General features: G+C 37.6%; 1 non-coding gene across 1 annotated transcript; it reads left to right on the top strand.

Annotated features, from left to right (window-relative positions):
* Positions 1-592: 592 nt before the first annotated feature.
* Positions 593-698, top strand: LOC128113882 (U6 spliceosomal RNA). Its single transcript, XR_008219690.1, has one exon. It is a non-coding gene; the product is annotated as a U6 spliceosomal RNA (small nuclear RNA).
* Positions 699-9,274: the final 8,576 nt, after the last annotated feature.

Raw genomic sequence — 9,274 nt, 5'->3', positions numbered from 1 at the left:
GATGCTTTATTCTTTCATATTGATGCTTTAATATTTTTTATTATTATAATAGAAAACCTCTTTGAAACTATAAGTTACAAGTGACAAACAAATCAATCAGCATAATCAGACTGTAAGTTATGAGTACAATTAACATTTACAGCATGTCTATCTACTTGGACACGCACATGTATTTTATCTTCACGTTTGTGTAAGTATTCATAGTTTAAAAAAACAAAGTCAACCTAAAGTTGAAATAGTATATCAATTGAAACTAGAATTATTCACATAGTATGTACAAACCAATAATACCCAGCAGCAAGAAGGCTGTGTAATTATCTACAATGACAGCATACTTAACACTTAAAAGGTCTTCATGCATTATGGAAATAAATGTCACACCTGTGATTCCACAGAAAGTACAGACCAGAAAACTGACAGGAGTTTGAGACCAGTCGGGGCTGCATGCTGAGTTCCAGACCAGCCTGAATTATAAAGTGAAGCCTTTATAAATTCAATACAACAAACAATACTATCTTAGGAGATCTAATAAAAGAATGTTTTAAAAAACTTTACACACTAATACACAGTCATGCCTTACTTCTGAAAGCTGTGCTCCCTTCAACAATCATCATGCTGCTATGGCAACAGTACAGAGAAGATTAGCATGGCCTCTGCACATGTATAATATATAAACGTGGGAGGTTACTCACACTTTCAAGTGGTGTTAGGGGCTGTGGTGTACATCAAAGAAACACTACAACAGACAAAAAGGACATTTTGAGGTGGTAATGGTAAGGTTTGATATCTTGATATTACTGTTGGTAATATAAGGATACACTAGTCCGAGTTGCTCAAATCGCATGTTTAAAGCTAGTGAATTTTATATTAGTTACATTTCAGATAACCCGATGAAAACATCTGCTAATTCTAGAATGGCTTCACTGTTAGAATTCAGGTTCTTGTCTCCCCACAGGACCACGGGGACTGTCCCTGTGCTGCTTGCCCCTTAAGAGTTTCAAACATGGCAGAAGCAGCAGGCTTTCTATTAACTTGTCAGTCGCTAGCAATCAGGTGAGAGACCTCAGAACATTTAGACCCCAAAATGACTGTGTCAATGTAAATATCCTACGAACTAAATAGTAAACTAAACTAAAGCAAATGTACAGGGGAAAAATGTAATGTGGAATGATCCCATATGTGTAATATATACCAATGTTCTGCTTCTCAAAAACCAAACAAAATAATTAAGAACCATATTTTTCCCAAGTTAAATGTTATCTGACTTGTGATAATAAAATTCAGGTTTTTTCCCCCCTGCTACCATGTACTGGTTAAACTTGTAAACAAGCATCTATGCTCATATGTCCCACAGACAATGAGTGTCTGTGGGTGGGTGTCTGTCTCCAGCATACACATTCACAGCAGCTGAATCTTTTGCTATCAGTGCTTCCCAGGGTCTTGCTTTTTTCTTCCTCTCAACGTTTTTTTCCTGTCAATCTGATGAGGTGGGGAAAATGACGCTTGAACAGAAAACAAAACTGAAGGTAAAAACAATCGAGAAAGATTGATCGACCCCACACTATCACGTAAGTGTCAATAACACTGAGCTACTGGGCTTCTGTACCGTTTTTCTCTGAACTTTTAGCCTTACATCAGTCAAACCCCAAGATAACAATCCATCATGGAGTCAAAGTGGCGAACAACTGTGTGGTCCTTTGATAAGGAGAGTGTCACAATTTGTCTCCTTCCCTTCCCACAGATTGCCTCAAATGGGGTAAGGCTATGTTACAACAGCTGCAAAGAGCCCAAAGACATTCTTCAGTGGGGAAAAAATTCTTATGAAGTACATACAGTAGCGATCTAAGCAACTATTAAGAAAGGAAAACAACGATCATTTATTAAATTTTCTTGTTGAGTTTATTTGCTCTGTTCTTTCTAAGCATTATATTTAACAAACTAATTGTTTAAGTCTGACCAAGTGGGAAGATAGTGATTTTTTAAAAATGTGATTAAAGTAAAAATATCCTGAGTGTCACAAAGCTGTCTCTATACAATCCGAGAAATAGTTTAAATCTGTGGCTGTACTGAATTTCCATTTATGAACTGAATATAAGGATGGTTACAGATAATCCGTGTGTTTAAATGTTATATAAAATATCTGTGCCATCCCCATCCTTTCTCCAAAATAATACTTCAGTATAACCAGCGAAGAATAACTAGTAGCCTAGAAAATGAGCTTGTCAAACTAGGACCTTTTATCACTTAAATATGCTTCTAAGGTTCATTTAAGCATTTGAAGAACAATATGTTTAAAAAATGTTTAACGGCAAACACTGTTTTCCAAAGCCTGAAGTTCTTTTCTGAGAAGACACAATTTCTTTTATATGTCTATCCACATTCTTTAATGTCATGTCGCTTTAAGGATTTTGGTGATATAATCATTTTAGTGTATCCATTGACAAAAATGTAAGAACCAACCATATAAATAAAAACCGCGAGCATAGGCTTCACTGAGCATGGACAAGGGGGTGGTACAATTAGGCCCCTGAAAATGAGGCTGTCGCTAGAACAGGGCAGCAAAGAGTAAAGGAAGCCACTGACCAAGAAGGAAAGAACCCAACAAGCAAAGTTTGCTTTAACCAACATCTGATTTGGGGTCAATACTGTTGGTCCTGGTTGAGTACCTTTAGAATCAGGCTCCACATTTTGTAGACATCAGGTAATAAAGAAGTGCCTTCCTTGTCTCAACAGTATATTGCCCTCTTTGGCCACAGGTAAAGTATTATATATTTCATGAAAATAATTTAAGTACTAAAAGAGATAACCATCTACAAAGTTTTATAAGTGTTAACTACTTTCTTTTTTAAAATTTTCCTTTGCTTTGTGTTTTAATCCGTAAACTAAGGTTACACTGCATTTCCTACACTGATACTTGCAGTATGGTTTTTAAAGTATCTATTACCTTGTGCCTCATGGAGGTCAAGAGTTGTTCTCCATGGGTTTTTGAGGATCCTAGTTTCTCCCTTGATGAGAAGAGTTGAACCTGTGCTTCAGATTTTTGGACAAATGATCTGGAGACTCCACTTGTATGATGTTTCTTAGATGAGGCATTCAAATTGGCTGTTCTGTCCTAATCTATTTTTAAATGTAATGAGTTCCCACATCAGGCCTATGTGATACTGGAACCACACTCAAAGATCAGTGAAGAAATGACATCACAAGGCCCCCAATGAAGACTCTAAAACTATGAGTATGGAAAAGCATGTGAAGTGATTTATTGGCAAATTGTCCCAAATTAAAGGTATTTTCAACCTGAAAAACTGCTAGAAATGTGCTTCACATTTAGCAATACCTGCCCCTCACAACACAAAAGCAAGAGTCTCTATTGGAGTGTCTTTTACTCCAGGCATATAAACTCTTCGGAATTCCATATTCCAAATATTCTGGAAAAAGAAGTTACCAAGGCAATATAGAATTAGAGTCTGTGCTAGTTGGAATTTTAAATTTTCATTTATCTTTATTTTTAGTTCTATTGGTTTGTCAAGCTAGCTCTAGACAACAGTCACACACATTTTGAGGTGCTGGATCTTTCCACAAGGTCGGTTGGATTTGAACTGCTGCTGTGCCATCAGGACAAAAGGCTTTACTGTAACCAAAGAGAAAGCTGCTTGCTATTCCAACCAAATGAGGAAATTAAGTCTATATTCTGCATAGTAATATAGTCCATAAGCATGTTCTAACAGCATTTTGCCTGCAAGCATTATTTATAAGAGTATTTCCAAACATGGATAACTATGAAACGTAGGTCAATTCAGCTACCAAATAGAAAATCCTGATATTAAAAAAAATGAGAAATACATTGTGATATCCAGCTCAGAAGCTTCCCCACCTATCCTAAATGACTTCCTGCACATGTACACATCCATAAGTCCACACAAATATGCATACACATCACACGTGTCCCAGTATTCAAATGTTTATGGTGGCAACTCCTTGCATGTAAAGTAGATGATAAAGCATGGCCATTGTAGAAAGCAACTGAACAGTCATGTGTGGCCATCCAATGAGGACATGTTAAGGATGACACAGTTTGAGAAAACGGTGCCTTAAAATCAGATTCTATTTTTAGGCAGAGTTTTTTTCTAGACACATGTTGAAAACCCATAAAGAGGATTTTAAAAGTGTTATTACTGGTAAGTTATTGCACCCTTAATGTGGACCGTACTGTGGCAATAGAAGCTCCGGGAAAACATCTTTTCTTTCTGTCTCTTTCTCTCTCTAAACTTTATTTATAGCCTTGCAAAAGACTAGCATTCACATAACCCGTCTGTGCAGGCATGCCAGAAGATTAATGATATCGCAGTGTTCTTGAGAACAAAACTGTGTCTACCACAGTGTTGAATAATCTCCCCTTTCACACATTAGAAGTGAGATGAGGCCTACTTTGGAGAGCAAGGACAATGTGTCACAAAGAGCTGCTTAGCTTACAGACACGCCTGTATTGCTATCCTGAGTCGCACAATGTTTTTGTGCATGTTATCTTAGGAAGAAGGAAGCTTTTATCACCATCTCTTTTTCCAAAATTTACATACAGCCTCAAAATCTGACTTTTTCAACATGTTTTTCACAATCTGTTGCTGGTAAGAATTGAAAATTCACAGAGAGTTGTACATCATGACCTCTTATCTCAGATCTTCTCAAATTTAGCTAGGATGATTAAATGCTATTTAAGGAGTTAATGTTTTAGGTGGAATTCTTTTTATTAAAGTTTCCTTTTTCTAATTTTTGGTAATGATAATAACACAGCCCATATTTTCCTGAAACAGTCTTCACATCACGTAACATGACAAAAAGATCACAGTACTGTATCTCCACTCAACCTCCTAGAAATTCATTGCTATTGTTACCCCTGGGTTGGTATTATCTGCTTCAAGAGATCTACAGCTCACTGAAAATCACCCCTCTAAGAAGGAAACCTCAATTCACAACCAGGTTTGGAGCCTTAAAGCCACATTCTAAACAACTAAAAAATTGCCTTCCAGGCTACATATTTAATATAAGCTCTTTCTCAACCCCATGCAACTTATTGATTGTTTATAATGTCTACACATTTTGTTACCAATATTCACATATTTGTTATATAGAAGTATTAAAAATTTTAAATTATAAAAATGATCCAAACAGAGTTCTAACTTCTAAAAGGTAGTAGGATCACAAAGGGAGGTTAAGACCATCAAGGCCCTAGTCATTTAGAGTTTTGCATAGCTGCATAATGGAATATATAATGTTTGAATAAACTTGCACTTGTCCAGTGTTAAAATTCACATACATGCATACAGTTTGAGTAACAGTTCCCTTAAAGTATGTTATAGGAATGTGAATATTAATTTTGATATAGGTTTTGTGATTCATAGCACTTATATATGTGCACATATTTCACAATCCAGACATTTGGTCCTGGTTCTCTGCTTAACAGTACATTTAGACTTTAGTGAGAAATAAAAAAAAAAAAAAAAAAAAAAAAAGTAGCATGGGGTGAGGTGCTTAGAAGGTAAAAGCTTTGCCATCTAAACCTGAGCTCAAATCCCGAAACCCATGAACCCATGAGGAAGAGAGAACCAACTCTTGAAAGTTGTCCTCTAGCCATACCGTCCATGTACACATTCTCATTCTATAAAGCAATAAAATGCAATTATAAAAATAAAGTGGGAATGTGATACTGTGTGGTCAATGAGTAATGCAGAGACCCCCTCAAGCCACCACAGGAGTCAAAGGATGTCAGTACAACGACAATTTGAAGTCCAAAAAAAAACCACCTGGTGTATACACAGGCACTCTCTACATAATAAAACAGTTGTTTACAAGTCATTGAGTAATCAAAATGTATGAATGTCCAAGAAAGAGTAAGTAAATTCTGTGGCTTAGAATACTGATTTGGACAGCATAATAAAAGACAAGATATATGTCATGCAAGTCAATGCCTTTCAATTTTAGGTGTACTCCTTTATCTGAAAGAACCCTTGAGATGTATTGTGCTGAAAATTCACTCTCTGAATTATTTGGAACATAACATATTAGATTTTCTTGAAATATAATAATGAATCCATAGCCCATTTTTAACCAGATTATTTGCTTTGTTGATGTCTAGTTTCTTGAGTTCTTTGTATATTTTGGATACGAGGCCTCTGTCAGATGTGGAGTTAGTGAAAATCTTTTCCCATTCTGTAGGCTGCTGCTTTGTCCTATTGACAGTGTCCTTTGCCTTACAGAAGCTTTTCAGTTTCGTGAGGTCCCGTTCATAATTTTTTTAAATTTTAGTACTTTCCTTAGCAGTTATCAGTGTTCTGTTCAGGAACTTGTCTCTTGTACCAACGAGTTCAAGGCTGTTCCCTACTTTCCCTCCTAAGAGGTTCAGTGTGTCTGGTTTTATGTTGAGATCTTGGGTCCACTTGGAATTGAGTTTTGTGCAGAGTGATAGATACACACCAATTTGCATTCTTCTACATACTGATATCTAGTTAGACCAGAACCATTTGTTGAAGATGTTTTCTTTATTCCATTGTATATTTCTGGCTTCTTTATCTAAAAGGATTTATGTCTGGGTCTATGACTCCATTCCACTGATCAACATGTCTGTTTTTATGCCAATATCATGCTGTTTTTATTACTATAGCTCTGCAGTACAGCTTGAAATCAGGGATGGTGACAGACTGGAACTTAGTCCAATTGTCGTCCAGCAACTGATGGGAGCAGATGCAGACACCCACCAAACATTAGGTGCAGCTCAGGAAACCCCACAAAAGAAGGGAAGGAAGGATTGTAGGAACCAGAGAGGTAGAGGACACCACAAGAACATGGCCCACAGAATCAACTAAGCAGGTCTCATAGGGGCTCACAGAGACTAAAGTGACAATCAGGAAGCCTGTATGGGTCTAAGCTAGGTCATCTACATATATGTTATGATTGTGAGGCTTGGTGTTCTTGTGGGACTCTTAACAATGGGAATGGAGGGTGTTTCTCTGCCTCTTTTGCCTGCTCTTGGGACTCTTTTCCTCCTACTGGGTTGCCTTGTCCAGCCTTGATATGAGGGTTTGTGCCTAGTCTTATAACTTGTTAAGCAGTATTTGGTTGACATTCCTGGGAGGCTTGCTCTTTTCTGAAGAGAAATTGAGGAAGAGTGGATCTGGGGAAGAAGGTAGGTGGGGGGAGAGGGCCTTAGAGGAGTTGAGGGAGGGGAGGCTGTGGTTGGTATGTAATATATGAGAGAAGAATAAATCATATATATAATAAATAATTTTCCTTCTATTGAAAATATTTTTTCTCTCACACTATAACCTGATTACAGTTTTCCTTCCCTCTACTCCTCTCTTTCCATCCAGATGCATACCCTCTCTGTCTCTCATTAGGAAACAAATAAGCTTCTAAGGTGTAATAATAAAAAAAAGTCAGATAAATCAAAATCAAACACATCAGAATAGAACAAAACAAACAGAAGGAAAAGGGACCAAGAAACAGACATAGACACAGAGACCCAACTGTTCACACACTCAGGAATCCCAGAAGAACACTAAACTGAAAGTCGCAATATACATATGCAAAGGACCTGTGGGATAAAGAGAGAGATAAAGAGAACATATATTAACAAAATAAAAATATGATTTTATTTTAAAAAAGGAAAGTCCCAGACATGACGTTACAAGACAAGAAACCTCCAAAGACACTGATGAGTTCATTTCCTGTCAGCCATCTATTACTTGGCATGTTGCCTACCCTTAAGAGTAGCTTGTTTCTCTAGTTAGACTCTCATGAAGAAAACTAAATTTTCACTTGCAGGTTGTTATCTACTGGAGAAGCTTCTGAGTTGGGGATAAGGGCTTCTGTCCACTTCTCCTTTCAGCTCGAGGACCTCATTCAGTGCAGTCCCTGTGCATGCTGCCTCAGTCCCTGGAGGTTCATATGTGAGGTGAGACTGGTCTTGTTGCTTTAGAAGGCCTTGACTCCATGGGGTCCTCCATACTCTCTGGCATTTATACTCTTTCTATCCCCTCTTCAGCAGATTTTCCTGAGACCTGAAGGGAAGGATTTGATGGAGACATCCCAGTTGTGCCTGAGTCTTCCAAGGTCTCTCATTCTCTGCATAATATCTGGCTGTGGGTCTCTGTATGTGTTCCATCAGATGCAGGAGGAAGCTTCTCTGATGATGGCTAAGCATGGTACTAACTAATGTATGAGTGTAGTAGAATGTCAATAGGAATAATTTTATTTCTGTGTTTTGGGGGGTTCTGTTCTTGTTGTTGTTGTTTTAGAACAGTAGTATTTGGTTTTGCACTAGGTCCCTGGGCTATCAAGTCTCAGGTTCTTGGTTACCCAAGCAGCAGCTGGTATGGATACCATGTCATGGAGTAGGCCTTAAGTCAGACATCGATTGGTTATTCCCGCAAGCTTTGTGCCACCATTGTCCTACCACCTTGCAGGCAGGACACCATTGTAGATCAGTTTGTGACTGGCTTGGTGTTTACACTTCTCCTTTGATAGTGTTCAAGTACCTTCCTGTACCAAAGATACCAGCATATGGGGTGAATGCTCTATGTATGCACTAGTTTGACTTTCCCATATTCAGTGAGTTGTGTGGGTGTTGTCTTTGGCAATGGAACCACAAACTTGCTGTCAGTTTGTGGAGAGCAAACGAAAGTCTTGGCAACAGCCTGTGTTGTTTGGGGATTTCATTGGGATTCCTTTGGCCAATAGCTCAACTGGATGTAACCCAGTTCCAATACAGGAAGCTTCATTTGGTAATAAGAAATGGCCAGTTTGGGGCTCTGTCTCTCCCATTATTTGGAAATTTTATTTAGATCACATTGACATATAATAGAAAGTTTCTACTGCATTAGGTTTCTTTATTACCCCTTGATTAGCCTTTAATTGTAGCTGTCTCTGCCCATATTTCCCCTTTTGTCCTCCTCTTCCCTTCCCCACCCCACTATTCCTCCCATTCCAGCCCCTCCACCTATCTATAACTATCTATTCTATTTCCCTTTCTAGGGAGATCTATCTGCCCTGCTTTCGTAGTTCCTTAATCTATACCTGACCTCTACGGTGGTTCTACTGATTGTAGCTTGGTTATTGTTGACTTACAATATGAAATATAATTGATATCTTTTCAAACTTTATTTTCTTGCTAGATTTCCAGAGATTAATATATATATATATATATTTATATTTAGTATATATAAATGTAAATATATTTATATATAAATATATAGAGAGTTATAGATATCAATTTAGAGTGATA

Source organism: Peromyscus californicus, unplaced genomic scaffold (genome assembly GCF_007827085.1).
Source record: "Peromyscus californicus insignis strain IS unplaced genomic scaffold, ASM782708v3 Scaffold_18__1_contigs__length_77618521, whole genome shotgun sequence".
Taxonomy (NCBI): Eukaryota; Metazoa; Chordata; class Mammalia; order Rodentia; family Cricetidae; genus Peromyscus; species Peromyscus californicus.
This window is presented reverse-complemented; position numbering and strand designations above follow the sequence as displayed.